A 19,470-nucleotide genomic window follows, 5' to 3' on the forward strand; every position below is an offset into this window, starting at 1 on the left:
GAACCCGGCTGTGATTCTGCCTCCATGATTTCTGGACCTGTTGGAACTTGTGGACCCGGCTGACATTCTACCTCTACGATGTCGGGACTTTTTGAAGCTTGTGGACCCGTCTGACATTCTACCTCTACGATGTCGGGACAGGTTGGAGGAGAAGAAGAAGAAGAAGAAGAAGAGGATACTAGAAGAGGTTCTGTCTGTGAGGAGTCCGAAAGAGGTTGCCTGTTTGAACAAGTCGGGGAAGAAGAAGGGGAAGAAGAAGAAGAAGAAGAAGAGGATACTAGAAGAGGTTCTGTCTGTGAGGAGTCCGGTAAGTCGACCGTTTTTTAAGAGGTAATTTTTTTTTCTTCCTCCTCATCTTCAATTGTGATGACTTCAATTTCATTCCGTTGCCGGGTCGATATTGTTTCGGGAAATAACGGTTTGGTCCAGCTCCTCTTATCATCTAAGGAAGGGATGGGTAAAGGTGGCGGAGGGTTTTCTTCTTCTTTTTCTTGAAACATCATCGGCGATTGGAAAGAAATCTCCTCTTTCAATTGTTTCCAAAGCGAGTACGAGCACCGATCGACGAGAAAGAGACTCTTCTGGGTTGTGACGATGAGATATTGCATTTTCGGGGGAACGACATAGTTTTGAAAAGGTCTTAGAATATATTTCTTATATTTCATCCTGTCGCTGACTTTAAAACTTCTTTCCTTCAGATTGGGGGACGATGATTCGTAATAGGCGAGAGGAGCGGCTGTGGTTTGAACAATATGAACTTCGTCCTCAGCCGTCATTCTCACTCCAAACGTAAAATATCGTTTCGTGAGAAAAATATTCTTCCCCCGAAAACTCGTGCGCGGATCTGTATATCGCCGGTCTGTTTGAATGGGCTGTCTCAAAGCTCGATCCATCCGATTCCAAGAGAAGGGAGATTCCTCTTTCGTTTGTTGCGATTCGAATAAATTTCTGTATATATTCTGAACGAGCAGGTTGGAGGATTCGACATCTTGGTTGAAAGAAACGATCGCTTGATGAGGTGGTAAATGCGGAATAAATGTCGCACAATGACACACCAAAAAAATTTTCAAGTTAGAGATTTGCTTTAGCGTCTTCAAATCCTCCCCGTTCGAAATCCGTTGAGTTGGAAAAACGTCTAATAGCGACATGGCTCCCAATGGAAAAGAAATGATCTCGCCCAGTACTCTCGTCTTTTTATATATCTATATAGACACACACAGACACACATAGAGGCTCTATGACGTCCGTTTTATTTGTTTTTTTTGTTTCTCTCTCTCTTCTTTCCAAGAAATCTTATCTCCATGACCTCTTTTTCTTTTCTTAAAAAGATGAATGTGTGTGGGAATGAGGAAGTGAAAGTAATAATTTAATAAACAAAAAATTATCCAACCATGACCTTCTTTTTTTTTCAAAGTCAACCTTTCCAATCCAAGGACGTCCAGAGATAGAGGAAGCAGGGAGAGAGGAGGAGGAGGGAAGGGAAGGTCACACTCTCTTTCTCTCTATAAATAAAAGGGGAGAGCCCCAAAGTCGTATTTTTGTCCAAGTGGATCATGAGGAGGCATCCCCAGCTCACTACGTGTATTCCTTTCAAATATAAATATGTTGATCTTTCCTTTTATATCATCCAAGGAGTCGTTTACCTGAAAGCCTCCGATTTCTCAAAATGTGCGGGTTATTATACCGTGGGGAGTTATCAAAAGATGCGGGACGAATTTTTATCCGACGAATACGTGTTGATGGCTCGTGACATTCCACCTTTGGATACACAAATTTTGTTAATGAAACGAGCCAAATATTTTTACACGTCCCACTTTCTAACCGTCTCGCAAATGAATAGGATTATGGATCGTCTTGAGAAGACAAAAGGGATTCTCGTTCATTTTAGTGAATGGTTGCATAAATGTTTGCACGAACCTCTCTCGATCGAGAAGACTGGGAAGAATACCTATTATATTCTTCTCGAGGACTCTCCTCCTTCGTCTCATCATAGAGAGGCCACGACTTTTGAAAAAATCCTCGAGCAAGAAAAAATAGAATGGTGGAACAACTACCCCATCCCTCTCCCCGAGCATCAAGAGGAGCCTGTTCAGAAGAAAAAGAAAAAACCTTTCCAAAAGCCTATCCTCATCCTCCTCGATAATGATGGGGATGAGGAGAAACCTGTTCAGATTCCTCTCAGTTTGTCAAAACCCGTCGAGGATGAAAAACCTCTCCCTTCCTCAAAACCCCTTGAGGAAGAGAGACCCCTCGAGAAGGAGAAATCTCTCCCATTGTCAAACCTCCTCGAAGATGAAAAACCTCTCCATTTATCAAGACCCCTCGAAAATGAGGGACCTCTCGATTTGTCAAAACCCCTCGAGGATAAGGGAACCAAAACTTCTCTCTCTTTCGAAGAGGAGGGACCTCTCAATTTGTCAAGACCCCTCAAGAATAAGGGAACCGAAAATCCTCTCCCTTTCTCAAGAATTCTCGAGGAGGAGGAGGAGGAGAGACCGCTCCATGTATCAAGACAGGACCCCCCTCTATCTCTTGAGGATCCGAGGGAAACGATTCCTATTGAAAAACCATCTATCGACGATCCCCAGAAAAGGTCTTCGGAGGAGATTAGACTTCCATGTAGAAAACGAATCTGCCACAATCATCATCATCATAATAATAATAATAATATACCCCCTTCTCAACAACAGAATCCTACAACATTTGCAGATAAATGCATTCAAACCAATCCCTTTATAGTAACCCTTTTGATTGGAGAACCCGTGCATTAGCCTCGAAAAATAAAATGAGATTCTAGACTGTTTCTATGACCAGAATGTTAAGCCAATAGATAGGTCTAGCTCAGAATTTTTCTTTTTAAAAGAAAATAAATAAATAATCCAAAGACTATTCGTAAATATAAATGGTAAAGTCTTGAGTCGGCTGGAAAAAAATTTTCAGAGCTGAGAAAAATTCTACAACTCAAAAAAAAAAAAAAAAAAAAAAACTTTTTGTTAATTTTTATCATGTCTTAGACATGATAAAAATTAACGACCCTCTTCCCTTTTCGTCTGGGAATGTTGTCTCACTCTTTTGAAAAACAAATCGTGATTCATTCATGGAATGATTGCCATTAGAGAAAGGATGAGTCATGGTCTATTTTTAGAAAGGGTGAGACATCCTTCCCAGACAAAAAGGGAGGGTCATTAATTTTTATCATGTCTAAAGACATGATAAATATTAACCAAAAAAATTTTTTTTTTTTTTCATTAGAGAATTTTTATCTCACCTCTGAGAAATTTTTTTTCTCCCAGCCGATTCGAGACTTTACCATTTGTTTTTAAGCATGATTTCTCCCTGATCTATTATTTCAAAATTCCAAGTTTCGCTTCAGAACCATCTATGCTGTTGAAGAAGTAACGTGATATATGTATTTTTTAATGAGTTCTGTCAAGATTGAATTGTGCAGGATCGACCTTGCGAATTTCTTCTCTGTGTCTTTAAATAATAATGATACCGAACCGCTTTTTGTAGAGCGCAATGGAAAAAACCTTTTGTATGGTTAGGACAATTCATGTGTTCGATCCCATTGTATTTGAGAATCTCTTGCGTCGATCCCGAAATGCAATAAATGGATCTTTGCAACCATTTCTCTAAAAACCGCCGTTTCATTTCTCCTCGCACCCAAATCATGGAAAAAGGTTCCGTCAACATCGTTAACACCCATGGAAAATAACTGTACGGAATTTTTCCTTCGTACCACGACAAGCCGTGATAATAATCACTCGCCCACACAGCGGTTCGTTTTTCTTTCTCGGTGAGCATTTGCCATGGAAACGGGGGTTTGAAAACAAATACCCCTCGAGAAGTACCGTCCAATGTGACGTAAGCCAATTCTTTCACAATAAAGGCTCCTTGAGAATCGTAGAAACCTTCAAAGTCGAGCACGAGTTCCATGTTTTTTATTTCTTTTTCTTTCCAAGGTGACCTTTATTATTATTATGATGGATGTGTATTGAGATACGCACGATATTATTGAAAAAACAAATATATATACGAATGTGACCTTTCCCAGAATTCATACGACCTGTCACGTGCAACCTTCTCTCTCTATATATATAAAAGAGGAGACGGCGAGAGAACGCTATCCATTTTTTCCTTCAGGACACACAGCGAGAGAGAGAGAGAGAGAGAATTTTGTTTTCTTCTTTTCCTCAATTGAAGAAGATGGACATTTTGAGTGCCAAACCTCTCAAAGATTCCTACATTGTTCTGGACATGGAATACTTTGACTGTTATGATCCAAAGACGGGAGATATATGTTTCATCTTGAAAGAACTGGGCTACATCACTTGCGATTTAACCTTATGCGGATCCATGATTTTTCTCCCTCCTGTCCATTACGATGACTTATCGTCCCGCAATCAAGCTGTGGTCAACCAGACTACAAATAACCGACAGGGCCTGCAATGGACCGAGGGTCGTCTTTCCTACGAGCATCTTCCTACAATCCTGAAAATGCTGACCGAAAATGTGGAGGTGATCTACGTCAATGGATACGATAAAGCCGAATTTTTCAGCAAGCTCTGCCAGCGATCCGTTTACGAGTTTTACATCCCAGGGAAAACCGAGTGGCGGAACAAGTCGAAATGCACGAGACACCAATATTTCCAAAAGATGATTCATTGTGCCGAGAACAAGGTGAGAAATTTTCGATACCATTTGATGGAGGGTAGTTACGTTTTCCGGAAATTACATTGTTACCCCTCCGAAAGCAAAGCTGTCGAAGACGAAGAGGAGGCGGAAGAATCTCCCCAGGAGAACTCGTGCGACGATGAGGAGGAGGATGAACTTTCTAATAATAATAATAATAATAATAAATGTCTAAGTTGGGATGCTTTAGAGACCCAAGAATATTGGTCTCAACCCTTATCTCACCTAGACCTGAAAGAGGATCCTCAAGTGTAGTCTTTGTGGTCCTCTTCTAAAATTTGGTCTTGGAGAGAACCCTTGAATGTTCATGAATGAAATGGTATGTAAATCCCTAGAGAAAAAAAATAGAAAAAAAAAAGTTCGTTTTTTTTTTGTAATATGTTGATTTCTTTCCAATCCCATTTCTTTTCTATAACTCCAGCCCAATCGACGAGAAGAAGACGAATTTTCCAAGTTACACAAGACGAATCTTCCAAGTTACACAAGACGTAGAAAGATTTCACAAGGATTTATAAATCACACGTTCCCACATGATATATGTATAGAGAGAAAAAGACCCTCTGTTCTCTAGCCAATACGTCAAGACTTCCCTAAACTAAGAGAGACCATGAGTACCGAGGAAGCCTTAGCAGAGCAAGTGGAAAGACTTTCAAAGAGATTAGAAGAGTTAAGACGGGATAGATTTACAGTTCCGCCGACTAAAGAGGAAACTATCATCGATTTCAACAAACCGCTGTACTTTCATCCCCTACCCCAAAGAATGAGACGAATGGACTCGCCGTTGAACAGTTCCAATGAGAAACAAAATGTCACTTATTTGAATAGTCAATTTCAACACATGAATATTTCATAAGTATTTTTTCCCTAAAGCGTAGGGAGATCGGATCAGTAGTTTTTCCCTTTTCATCGTCGAAAAAGATTGGGAGGAAAAATCTTTCTCAGCTCTCTCAGAAAAATTTTTCAGCCTTAAAAAAAAAAAAAAGAAAAAAAAAAAAAAAAAAAAAAAGAAAACTTTTTTGTTAATTTTTATCATGTCTTAGACATGATAAAAATTAACTCTACCCCCCCTTTTGTCTGGGAATGTTGTCTCACACTTTCTAAAAATAGACCATCACTCCTCCTTTCCTAAAGAATAGAATTCCAAGAATGGGATCTGGTCTATTTTTAGAAACGGTGAGACCCTATTCCCAGACAAAAGGCGGGTAGAGTTAATTTTTATCATGTCTAAAGTTCAGGGTCCATCCATCTTCTTGTGTGAAACGGTGACCCTGACAAGATCGAGATAAACAAGTCCTGTCAGTTGTTTTGTAATCTTGACGCGATCCAAGAAAGAATTTTTATTTTTTTTTTGAAATAGGCGGGGGGTGGGGTGAGAAAATATTCTCACGACCCTCAGATAACTTTTCATAAATATATTTTTTATCAAAGTGTTTCTTTCATTCCGATCCTTTTAAGAGGTTGGAATGACCCTGAAATTTAGATGGGGTCGCGATCCCGACAGATGTCGCGCGAGTATAAAAGTGTGTGTCCTCCACGAGATTTCTTCAGAGAACAGAAGAAGACGTGAACTGAGCTGGTAAGTCCCTTTGGTCCTATGAATATGGTTTAATAATAACTTCATTTAAAAAGACCTTTGAAACTTTGAAACTTCTTAACCCTTTGAAAAGAAAAATGTCTCTTTCAAGACGACAACTCTAAAACGTTTTATTGTTTTTTTTTCCCTTTCTATATCTTCCCTGTTATACATATATACCTTTTCGATTCTTTTTTTTTGCTCCTGTTTGTGGAAGACATCACCGTATTCATCGCCATGGCGTGTTCAGAAAACTTTATCGTGCTCGATCTAGAGGGTTTCCAGTCCTACAACCACAAGAAGGGTGAATTTACCTACGTTTTAAAAGAATTGGGCTATGCGACAAAAGATTTTTTGACCGTGGGATCGTTGACGTTTGCTCCTCCTCACCCCTTCCACCAACTGAATGAAAAAAACGAAAAGACGAGTGCCTGGCTGACAAGAAACCGGCACGAACTTCGTTGGAACGAGGGTCATATTCCCTACAACCATTTAGGACGCATTCTCCAATCGCTCACTCACAGCTTCTCCACGATTTATGTGGTGGGATGTCAGAAAGTTAAATTCTTTGCTAAAGCCTTGGATTATCAAAAACCCGTGACGGAAATTTATGTGCCAGATGGAATCATTTGGAAGTATCGGGAAAAATGTGCCCGACATCATCAAAGGATGAAATATTTCCATTGTGCCGAAAACAAAGTGCGCAACTATCGATGGCATATTACGGAAGGAGATTTTCATATCAATCACGTCTATCCAGACGGAACGGAGAAAGAGTAGAGGATTCAGGAGGAAGCAGACAATCCTCTGCAAGCTTGTGATAAGGCCTACGATCAGTTAGAGAAGGATCCGTCCCCAAAAGCGTACGATAACCTCATCCAGAAATGGGATAATCTGTCCTGTTTCCAAGTGATGGAACATCCGGATGAGCATACGCCTTTAAACTTGATGGGCTCTTCTTCTTCTTCTTTGTCGTCAACTTCCTCCAATAACTCGAGGAAGACGGAGGGTTGGGGAGACATACCTGAAAATATTCCCCATTACGATCCAGCAGCCTGTTGGGACGAACCTTCCAAAGAATCTCATGAAACCCCCAAAATATCTTCAGAGGATCCAAAGACAAAATCCACTGAGTGTTGGGACAATGAACAGACGACTCATGCTCTAAAATCCACTGAGACTATGTCCACTGAATGTTGGGACAATGAACAGACGACTCATGCTCCAAAATCTACTGAGACTATGTCCACTGAATGTTGGGACAATGAACGGACGACCCATGCTCCAAAATCGACTGAGACTATGTCCACTGAGTGTTGGGACGATGAAACCGAAAAGACGACAGAGAATTGGGATAACCGTTCTCAAAAGTATTTGAATTGATATATACATAAACTCAGGAGAAAAAAAAATAAAGAAAAGATTTTTAGAAATAAGTAGGGAAAGGTTCTCCGCTTTCCCTATATTTATGGAAATGGACTGAGAAGAGAGAGAGAGACGAATCAGGAGACCAAAAAAAAATGGGTCTTGGAAGGAATGAGTGCAAATGCATTCGATTCCTTCCGAGACCCATTTTTTTTGGGTCCCTCTCTCATCCAATCTTGGAAAAGAACTTTGTCCTATTTTTCTAGGTCCATTCAAAAAGAAATGAATCTACCCAAAAATTTTCTTAAAAAAAAAAAAAAAAAAGATCCTTTACCTCTTGACGGTCCAAAGTCGAGAATCTTGGAAAAAGTTATCCACTCTCTCCATCCAGTCAAGCTTCTCTCTAGAAAATCTAGTAGGTGCATCTGTATTCTTGAACACCCGGCAGTTATTATTGGACGCGAAACGTCGAATGCTGAAATAGTTAACAGTGATCCCATTCTTAAAGAAACGGGGATGTTTTATTCATCCAGTCGAGTGCGGAAAAATTTCTGAGAGCCGGAGAAAAATTTCTCTAACTGAAAAAAAAAAAAAAAAAAAAAAAAAAAAAAAAAAAAAAAAACCCTTTTAGTCTGAAAATTGATGTCTTCAATTTTTCAAAAATTGAAGACATCAATTTTCAAATTTTCAGACTAAAAAGGGGGGTAATTTATTTTTCAGAAACTTTTCCCAGCCGACTCGATGTGAATAAAACTTTACTGTTTGTTAAGAATGTTATTTAATGGATCGATTTCAACCTATCGAGTTTCGCTTGAGTTCCGGCCGTGCTGTGGGCCCACCTGGATACAAGTTTTCCCCTTTTGGAATAGAATAAAACTTTACTGTTTTTTAAGAATGTTATTTAATGGATCGATTTCAACCTATCCAGTTTCGCTTGAGTTCCGGCCGTGCTGTGGGCAAACCTGGATACAAGTTTTCCCCTTTTAGAATAGAATTTCCGTCAAGGTAGGCTACGTTTCCTCTTTTTGCATTTTTCATGTCATTTCATTTGTATTACACTATACTGAAAACGGGCGTTCGAACTGATTTCTAGGCTATTTCTATACAAATGGAGCTCGATCCAAGAAAGAAATGATGTCTTTTTTTTATTTTGTGGACTGCCAATTTGTATTGGAATATACTGAAAACGGGTGTTTGAGTCGATTTTCAGTATATTTCAATACAAATAGAGCTCGGTCCAAGAAAGAAATGATGTCTTTTTTTTTATTTTGTGAACTGCCAATTTGTATTGGAATATACTGAAAACGGGTGTTTGAGTCGGTTTTCAGTATATTTCAATACAAATAGAGCTCGATCCAAGAAAAAAATGATGTCTTTTTTTTATTTTGAGGACTGCCAATTTGTATTGGAATATACTGAAAACGGGTGTTTGAGTCGGTTTTCAGTATATTTCAATACAAATAGAGCTCGATCCAACAAAGAAATGATGTCTTTTTTTTATTTTGTGGACTGTCAATTTGTATTGGAATATACTGAAAACGGGTGTTTGAGTCGGTTTTCAGTATATTTCAATACAAGTGGAGCTCGATCCAAGAAAAAAATGATGTCTTTTTTTTATTTTGTGGACTGCCAATTTTGTATTGGAATATACTGAAAACGGGCGTTCACGTCGGTTTTCAGTATATTTCAATACAAATGGAGCTGGATCCAAGAAAAAAATGATGTCTTTTTTTTTATGTTGTGGACAGCCAATTTTGTATTGGAATATACTGAAAACGGGCATTCACGTCGGTTTTCAGTATATTTCAATACAAATGGAGCTGGATCCAAGAAAAAAATTATGTCTTTTTTTTATGCTGTGGACAGCCAATTTTGTATTGGAATATACTGAAAACGGGCGTTCACGTTGGTTTTCAGTATATTACAATACAAGTGGAGCTGGATCCAAGAAAAAATGATGTCTTTTTTTTATGTTGTGGACAGCCAATTTTGTATTGGAATATACTGAAAACGGGCGTTCACGTTGGTTTTCAGTATATTATAATACAAGTGGAGCTGGATCCAAGAAAAAAATGATGTCTTTTTTTTATTTTGTGGACAGCCAATTTTGTATTGGAATATACTGAAAACGGGCGTTCACGTTGGTTTTCAGTATATTGAAAACGGGCATTCACGTTGTTTTCAGTGTATTTCAGTACAAGTGGAGCTCGATCCAAGAAAAAAATAATGTCTTTTCTTTTATTTTGTGGACAGCCAATTTTGTATTGGAATATACTGAAAACGGGCGTTCACGTTGGTTTTCAGTATATTTCAATACAAATGGAGCTCCATCCAAGAAAAAAATGCTGTCTTTTTTTTTATTTTGTGGACAGCCAATTTTGTATTGGAATATACTGAAAACGGGCGTTCGAGTCGGTTTTCAGTATATTCTAATACAAATGGAGCTCCATCCAAGAAAAAAATGATGTCTTTTTTATGTTGTGGACAATCAATTTTGTATTGGAATATACTGAAAACGGGCGTTCGAGTCCTTTTTACGACTATTTCTATACACATTCCACTATAATAAAATGACGTCATGGTTGAGTCCAAACAGAGTCGTCCGCGGATAGAGTCGTCTCCGGACAAAGTCGTCCCCGGACAATTTTATACCGAATTTCTATAGAAATATACTTAAAATGGACTTGGAGGGGGGGCGGAGACCAAACAAAGTCGTCCCCGGACCATCTTAATGACCAGACATATTGCCTTTTCAACAGCCCGTATTATTCTGAAGAAAAACGTGGAATACGTTTATAGAAAAGAGAAGAATTGAAAGTGAAAGTCAAAAAGCAAAATGGGATCGGCTGGGAAAAATTTCTGAGAGCCGAGAAAAAGTTCTGAGTCAGAAAAAAAAAGAAAAAATATATAATATATATATTATATAATATATATATTATATAATATATATATTATATAATATATATATTATATAATATATATATTATATAATATATATTATATAATATATATTATAAATACTTTTTGTTAATTTTTATCATGTCTTCTAGACATGATAAAAATTAACTCATCCCCCTTTTGTCTGGGTATGTTGTCTCACCGTTTCTAAAAATAGACCAGAACCCAGTCTTTTCTTGGAATTTAAAAGGATGAGTCATGGTCTATTTTTAGAAAGTGGGAGACAACATTCCCAGATAAAAGGGGGGTGAGTTAATTTTTATCATGTCTAGAAGACATGATAAAAATTAACAAAAAGTTTTTTTTTTTTTTTTACATCTCAGAATTTTTTTCTGAGCTCTGAGAAATTTTTCCTAGCCGATCCCATTTCGTTTTTCGACTTTCAATTTCAACTCTTCACTTTTCCTATCCACTGTCGTTGGAATTGTGTTCACTGGAGGCTATTTCTTTTTTTGCAATCTCGCTTTTAGTTTTCTCTGAGATTCTTTAGAAATGGCTATACAAATTTCACCATCTATATAGAGATGATGTCCAAACAAAGTCGTCCCCGGACCATCTTGATGACCGAATATGTATAGAAATAGTCTGAAAATGGGCTTGAGGGCCGGTTTCTGGACGATTCCTCTACAAATTCGGCCGCATCCAGAAAAACAAAAATACATCGTTTCTTTTTTGGGTGGACAGGAGATGATAAATTTCTTTTCTCTCTCTCTCTCTCTCCCAATATTGGAGGAGAGAGTGGCCCAAAAAAATGGGTCTCGGAAGGAATCGAATGCATTTTGAAATGCACTCATTCCTTCCAAGACCCATTTTTTTGGTCTCCTGATTCAACTCTCCAGTCTATGGAATAGGGAAAGCGGAGAACGTTTCCCCTTCCTTAAGCGACTTGAGACCATATCGCATCATCATCATCATCATCACCACCATCACCATCATCGTCCTCTTTCTGATACGAAGGCTTGATGTCTCTGGATGATTTTGGGGAGATGATGGATCCCGAATTGAGTGATGAAAAAGAGAGGACTCTTTTTTCCTTTCTTGTTCGTCTTGCACAGTCTCTCGGAGGGTGATATACGTTTCCCCGTCCTCCTCAATTTTCGTCAGAGGTCTCATGAATATTTTACACATCCAAGGGAAGAGCGACTTGTTATGCAGGGATCTCGAAGCGACGAAGGCCGCTTCATTCGAAGTGAGGACAATCTGGTTCGGTTGACCCCATTCTTTGGAGTAGTTGTCCAAATCGCCTAGTCGAAGAAAATGGTGTCGATTAGGAAAAAAGACTTGGAGAACACTCGTCGTATGCGAGACGTTCGTAGGTAAGAGAGTCAAGATATCTTTGGCATTCCAGTACAGAAATCCTAGATCCACATACGCGTGCACGTAATAGTCATCGTTATATTCCAGTTTGAGCAGCATGGCTTTTGTATTTTTTTTTTCCGTTCTCAAGGCGAAACACTCGTCTGATATGAACAAGAGCTCGCTGGCGATCCGTTTATATAGACTCCTCAGAGAGAGAGAGAGAGGGAGGGAGAGGGGAGGAGGAGGAACAAGGTTGATGAATTCTAAAATAAAAAAAAATGATAAAACATGAGTGTTTGTGAAGGTCATAGAGAGATGATTATAGAGTTGTTTTATTTTTTATTTTCTCAAAAGAAAAAACCAAAAGGGTCCCATTCCATACGACATGGCCTTTGAGAAGGTGACGGGGTCATGTGTCTACAAAGTTGATAAACTTTAGAATAAAAAAAAACCTTTCATCACGTAGCTCTCGAGAAGAAAATGACAAGGGTCTCTAGGAGAAGGTCATAGGTAGTATACAAAGGATGGTTGATTTTTTTTTCTTTCGTTCCTCTCAATCCCATGACCTTTGAAAAGGTGACGGGGTGTTCTTTAGGAAAAAAATAGAAGGTCATAGAGAGAGAGAGATAGACAAAGTTGATTTTTTTTTCTAGAAGTCAACCGTCACGTCGCCCATCACGTGGTCTTCTCGTATATATAGAGAGGCGAGTGGAAGACAGACTCTATTTCCCAGAGAGAGAGACTGCTGTGCGTATCCATATTTCTACTCAAGATGATGATCCGCGTCTTATATAATGAGTTTGTGAGCATTCGCTGTTATGTGGATGACGGAAGATTGTTTTGGAACGCTACGGACATTTTGCCTCTGATTCATACTTCCAGTAAAAGAACCTGGCACATTCTCTCCGTGTTTTTCGACGAACACCACGTCTTCAGGAAAATAAAAGATCTTGAGAGTCTCGGCAGTTCTCAAGAGGGATATGTCCTCTCCAGCGAAGAAATGTTACATCTGGCCGAAAATAATCCTAAAAATAATCAGCTTCTGGCCTGGGTGTATAGCATTTTAACTCAGCCGCTGGTTCGAGTTGTACCCAATCAACCCGTTTACCGACTGCTCTATCCGGGGGAGAAATTTCCCTTTATCACCCTCTTTAATCTGGGAGTGCGCTACATACCGCCTCATCCAGGCATGACGGATTCTTCTACTTACCCTAAACAATATGCCAGCGCTTATTGCCAGACAGACCCCCGTCAAGAAAAGGTCGTCGAGACTCAAACGGATCCTCTGGTGGTCTCTTTAAATGTCACTAAAGTTATCACCTTCTAAAAAAACAACCATCACCACCCAAAAAAAATTTGCTCCTCCTCCAAATTTTTTTTATCTTCTCGAAAGAAAAAAAAAGAAACTTTTCCATCTAGCCTCTTTCTTTCAATCCCTCTTAAGAGAGAGAGGGAGGAGAAAAGAAAGAGAGTTCTGAGGAGGCAAAAGAAATGGGTCTGGAAGGAAACGGGTGCATTGCGAGAAAAAGACGGTCCTCTTTTCTTTTCTCGAAATGCAACCTTTTCCTTCCAGACCCATTTTTTTTGATCACTTCTTCAAACCAATCTTGGAAAGGTGGGGATACAATAAATTGTGCGTAAAGTCCATTTCGATCAAGACTGGATTTTTTTTGAAAAGAAAACATAATGTTATATATAGATAGCTAAATCTTTATCATGATATTCTTTAAGAATTTCTTAGCCATTTGTCAAAGAAGGGGACTATAATTGAAGAATTTATGAATTTGGGAACATGTCACCCATGACACATCTAAAATCTTGGAAGTGGATACTGGAAAGCCCCGCTCTGATTATAATTCTGAGTTCTAGCATGGGACATTTTTTAGATCAATAAGCTAAACTATTTTTCTAGTCTCATATTCTCTCGTGACTAGGGTTTCAGATTTGGGTAGAGAGAGACACTGTTCTGAACAGAAACGTGGAATGCTTTTATAGAAAAGTGAAGAGTTGAAAGTGAAAGTCGAAAAACGAAATGAGATCGGCTAGGAAAAATTTCTCAGAGCTCAGAAAAAAAAAAAAAAAACTTTTTGTTAATTTTATCATGTCTTCTAGACATGATAAAAATTAACTCACCCCCCTTTTTGTCTGGGAATGTTGTCTCCCACTTTCTAAAAATAGACCATGACTCATCCTTTTAAAGAATAGAATCCAAGAAAAGACTGGGTTCTGGTCTATTTTTAGAAACGGTGAGACAACATACCCAGACAAAAGGGGGTTAGTTAATTTTTATCATGTCTAGAAGACATGATAAAAATTAACAAAAAGTTTTTTTTTTTTTTTTTACATCTCAGAATTTTTTTCTGAGCTCTGAAAATCTTTTGCCAGCCGATCTCATTTCGTTATCATTTTTTTATTTTAGAATTCATCAACCTTGTTCCTCCTCCTCCCCTCTCCCTCTCTCTCTCTGAGGAGTCTATATAAACGGATCGCCAGCGAGCTCTTGTTCATATCAGACGAGTGTTTCCCCTTCAGAACGGAAAAAAAAATACAAAAGCCATGCTGCTCAAACTGGAATATAACGATGACTATTACGTGCACGCGTATGTGGATCTAGGATTTCTGTACTGGAATGCCAAAGATATCTTGACTCTCTTACCTACGAACGTCTCGCATACGACGAGTGTTCTCCAAGTCTTTTTTCCTAATCGACACCATTTTCTTCGACTAGGCGATTTGGACAACTACTCCAAAGAATGGGGTCAACCGAACCAGATTGTCCTCACTTCGAATGAAGCGGCCTTCGTCGCTTCGAGATCCCTGCATAACAAGTCGCTCTTCCCTTGGATGTGTAAAATATTCATGAGACCTCTGACGAAAATTGAGGAGGACGGGGAAACGTATATCACCCTCCGAGAGACTGTGCAAGACGAACAAGAAAGGAAAAAAGAGTCCTCTCTTTTTCATCACTCAATTCGGGATCCATCATCTCCCCAAAATCATCCAGAGACATCAAGCCTTCGTATCAGAAAGAGGACGATGATGGTGATGGTGGTGATGATGATGATGATGATGCGATATGGTCTCAAGTCGCTTAAGGAAGGGGAAACGTTCTCCGCTTTCCCTATTCCATAGACTGGAGAGTTGAATCAGGAGACCAAAAAAATGGGTCTTGGAAGGAATGAGTGCATTTCAAAATGCATTCGATTCCTTCCGAGACCCATTTTTTTGGGCCACTCTCTCCTCCAATATTGGGAGAGAGAGAGAGAGAGAAAAGAAATTTATCATCTCCTGTCCACCCAAAAAAGAAACGATGTATTTTTGTTTTTCTGGATGCGGCCGAATTTGTAGAGGAATCGTCCAGAAACCGGCCCTCAAGCCCATTTTCAGACTATTTCTATACATATTCGGTCATCAAGATGGTCCGGGGACGACTTTGTTTGGACATCATCTCTATATAGATGGTGAAATTTGTATAGCCATTTCTAAAGAATCTCAGAGAAAACTAAAAGCGAGATTGCAAAAAAAGAAATAGCCTCCAGTGAACACAATTCCAACGACAGTGGATAGGAAAAGTGAAGAGTTGAAATTGAAAGTCGAAAAACGAAATGGGATCGGCTAGGAAAAATTTCTCAGAGCTCAGAAAAAAATTCTGAGATGTAAAAAAAAAAAAAAACTTTTTGTTAATTTTTATCATGTCTTCTAGACATGATAAAAATTAACTCACCCCCCTTTTATCTGGGAATGTTGTCTCCCACTTTCTAAAAATAGACCATGACTCATCCTTTTAAATTCCAAGAAAAGACTGGGTTCTGGTCTATTTTTAGAAACGGTGAGACAACATACCCAGACAAAAGGGGGATGAGTTAATTTTTATCATGTCTAGAAGACATGATAAAAATTAACAAAAAGTATTTATAATATATATTATATAATATATATTATATAATATATATATTATATAATATATATATTATATAATATATATATTATATAATATATATATTATATAATATATATATTATATATTTTTTCTTTTTTTTTCTGACTCAGAACTTTTTCTCGGCTCTCAGAAATTTTTCCCAGCCGATCCCATTTTGCTTTTTGACTTTCACTTTCAATTCTTCTCTTTTCTAGAAAAGTATTCCACGTTTTTGTTCAGAATAATACGGGCTGTTGAAAAGGCAATATGTCTGGTCATTAAGATGGTCCGGGGACGACTTTGTTTGGACTCCGCCCCCCTCCAAGCCCATTTTAAGTATATTTCTATACAAATTCGGTATAAAATTGTCCGGGGACGACTTTGTCCGGAGACGACTCTATCCGGGGACGACTCTGTTTGGACTCAACCATGACGTCATTTTAATATAGTGGAATGTGTATAGAAATAGTCGTAAAAAGGACTCGAACGCCCGTTTTCAGTATATTCCAATACAAAATTGATTGTCCACAACATAAAAAAAGACATCATTTTTTTCTTGGATGGAGCTCCATTTGTATTAGAATATACTGAAAACCGACTCGAACGCCCGTTTTCAGTATATTCCAATACAAAATTGGCTGTCCACAACATAAAAAAAAGACATCATTTTTTTTCTTGGATGGAGCTCCATTTGTATTGGAATATACTGAAAACAAACGTGAACGCCCGTTTTCAGTATATTCCAATACAAAATTGGCTGTCCACAAAATAAAAAAAAAGACAGCATTTTTTTCTTGGATGGAGCTCCATTTGTATTGAAATATACTGAAAACCAACGTGAACGCCCGTTTTCAGTATATTCCAATACAAAATTTGCTGTCCACATAATAAAAAAAAAGACATTATTTTTTTCTTGGATCGAGCTCCACTTGTATTGAAATATACTGAAAACAACGTGAATGCCCGTTTTCAGTATATTCCAATACAAAATTGGCTGTCCACAAAAAATAAAAAAAAAGACATCATTTTTTTCATGGATCCAGCTCCATTTGTATTGGAATATACTGAAAACCAACGTGAACGCCCGTTTTCAGTATATTCCAATACAAAATTGGCTGTCCACAAAATAAAAAAAAGACATCATTTTTTTCTTGGATCCAGCTCCACTTGTATTGTAATATACTGAAAACCAACGTGAACGCCCGTTTTCAGTATATTCCAAAACAAAATTGGCTGTCCACAACATAAAAAAAGACATAATTTTTTTCTTGGATCCAGCTCCATTTGTATTGAAATATACTGAAAACCGACGTGAACGCCCGTTTTCAGTATATTCCAATACAAAATTGGCAGTCCACAAAATAAAAAAAAAGACATCATTTTTTTCTTGGATCGAGCTCCACTTGTATTGAAATATACTGAAAACCGACTCAAACACCCGTTTTCAGTATATTCCAATACAAATTGGCAGTCCACAAAATAAAAAAAAGACATCATTTCTTTGTTGGATCGAGCTCTATTTGTATTGAAATATACTGAAAACCGACTCAAACACCCGTTTTCAGTATATTCCAATACAAATTGGCAGTCCACAAAATAAAAAAAAAGACATCATTTTTTTCTTGGATCCAGCTCCACTTGTATTGTAATATACTGAAAACCAACGTGAACGCCCGTGTTCAGTATATTCCAATACAAAATTGGCTGTCCACAACATAAAAAAAAGACATCATTTTTTTCTTGGATCCAGCTCCACTTGTATTGTAATATACTGAAAACCAACGTGAACGCCCGTTTTCAGTATATTCCAATACAAAATTGGCTGTCCACAACATAAAAAAAGACTCATTTTTTTCTTGGATCCAGCTCCATTTGTATTGAAATATACTGAAAACCGACGTGAATGCCCGTTTTCAGTATATTCCAATACAAAATTGGCTGTCCACAACATAAAAAAAAAGACATCACTTCTTTCTTGGATCGAGCTCCACTTGTATTGAAATATACTGAAAACCGACTCAAACACCCATTTTCAGTATATTCTAATACAAATTGGCAGTCCACAAAATAAAAAAAAGACATTTCTTTGTTGGATCGAGCTCTATTTGTATTGAAATATACTGAAAACCGACTCAAGCACCCGTTTTCAGTATATTCCAACACAAATTGGCAGTCCTCAAAATAAAAAAAAGACATCATTTTTTTCTTGGATCGAGCTCTATTTGTATTGAAATATACTGAAAACCGACTCAAACACCCGTTTTCAGTATATTCCAATACAAATTGGCAGTCCACAAAATAAAAAAAAAGACATCATTCCTTTCTTGGATCGAGCTCTATTTGTATTGAAATATACTGAAAACCGACTCAAACACCCGTTTTCAGTATATTCCAATACAAATTGGCAGTCCACAAAATAAAAAAAAAGACATCATTTATTTCTTGGACCGAGCTCTATTTGTATTGAAATATACTGAAAATCGACTCAAACACCCGTTTTCAGTATATTCCAATACAAATTGGCAGTCCACAAAATAAAAAAAAAGACATCATTTCTTTCTTGGATCGAGCTCCATTTGTATAGAAATAGCCTAGAAATCAGTTCGAACGCCCGTTTTCAGTATATTGTAATACAAATGAAATGACATGAAAAATGCAAAAAGAGGAAAAGTAGCCTACCTTGACGGAAATTCTATTCCAAAAGGGGAAAACTTGTATCCAGGTTTGCCCACAGCACGGCCGGAACTCAAGCGAAACTCGATAGGTTGAAATCGATCCATTAAATAACATTCTTAAAAAACAGTAAAGTTTTATTCTATTCCAAAAGGGGAAAACTTGTATCCAGGTGGGCCCACAGCACGGCCGGAACTCAAGTGAAACTCAATAGGTTGAAATCGATCCATTAAATAACATTTTTAACAAACAGTAAAGTTTTATTCACATCGAGTCGGCTGGGAAAAGTTTCTGAAAAATAAATTACCCCCCTTTTTAGTCTGAAAATTTGAAAATTGATGTCTTCAATTTTTGAAAAATTGAAGACATCAATTTTCAGACTAAAAGGGGGTATTTTTTTTTTTTTTTTTTTTTTTTTTTTTTTTTTTTTTTTCAGTTAGAGAAATTTTTCTCCGGCTCTCAGAAATTTTTCCGCACTCGACTGGATGAATAAAACATCCCCGTTTCTTTAAGAATGGGATCACTGTTAACTATTTCAGCATTCGACGTTTCGCGTCCAATAATAACTGCCGGGTGTTCAAGAATACAGATGCACCTACTAGATTTTCTACAGAGAAGCTTGACTGGATGGAGAGAGTGGATAACTTTTTCCAAGATTCTCGACTTTGGACCGTCAAGAGGTAAAGGATCTTTTTTTTTTTTTTTTTTTTAAGAAAATTTTTGGGTAGATTCATTTCTTTTTGAATGGACCTAGAAAAATAGGACAAAGTTCTTTTCCAAGATTGGATGAGAGAGGGACCCAAAAAAAATGGGTCTCGGAAGGAATCGAATGCATTTGCACTCATTCCTTCCAAGACCCATTTTTTTTTGGTCTCCTGATTCGTCTCTCTCTCTCTTCTCAGTCCATTTCCATAAATATAGGGAAAGCGGAGAACCTTTCCCTACTTATTTCTAAAAATCTTTTCTTTATTTTTTTTTCTCCTGAGTTTAT

Source organism: Stegodyphus dumicola, chromosome 2, assembly GCF_044657685.1.
Source record: "Stegodyphus dumicola isolate Sdum_Otavi_A_Nest chromosome 2, ASM4465768v1".
Lineage (NCBI taxonomy): Eukaryota > Metazoa > Arthropoda > Arachnida > Araneae > Eresidae > Stegodyphus > Stegodyphus dumicola.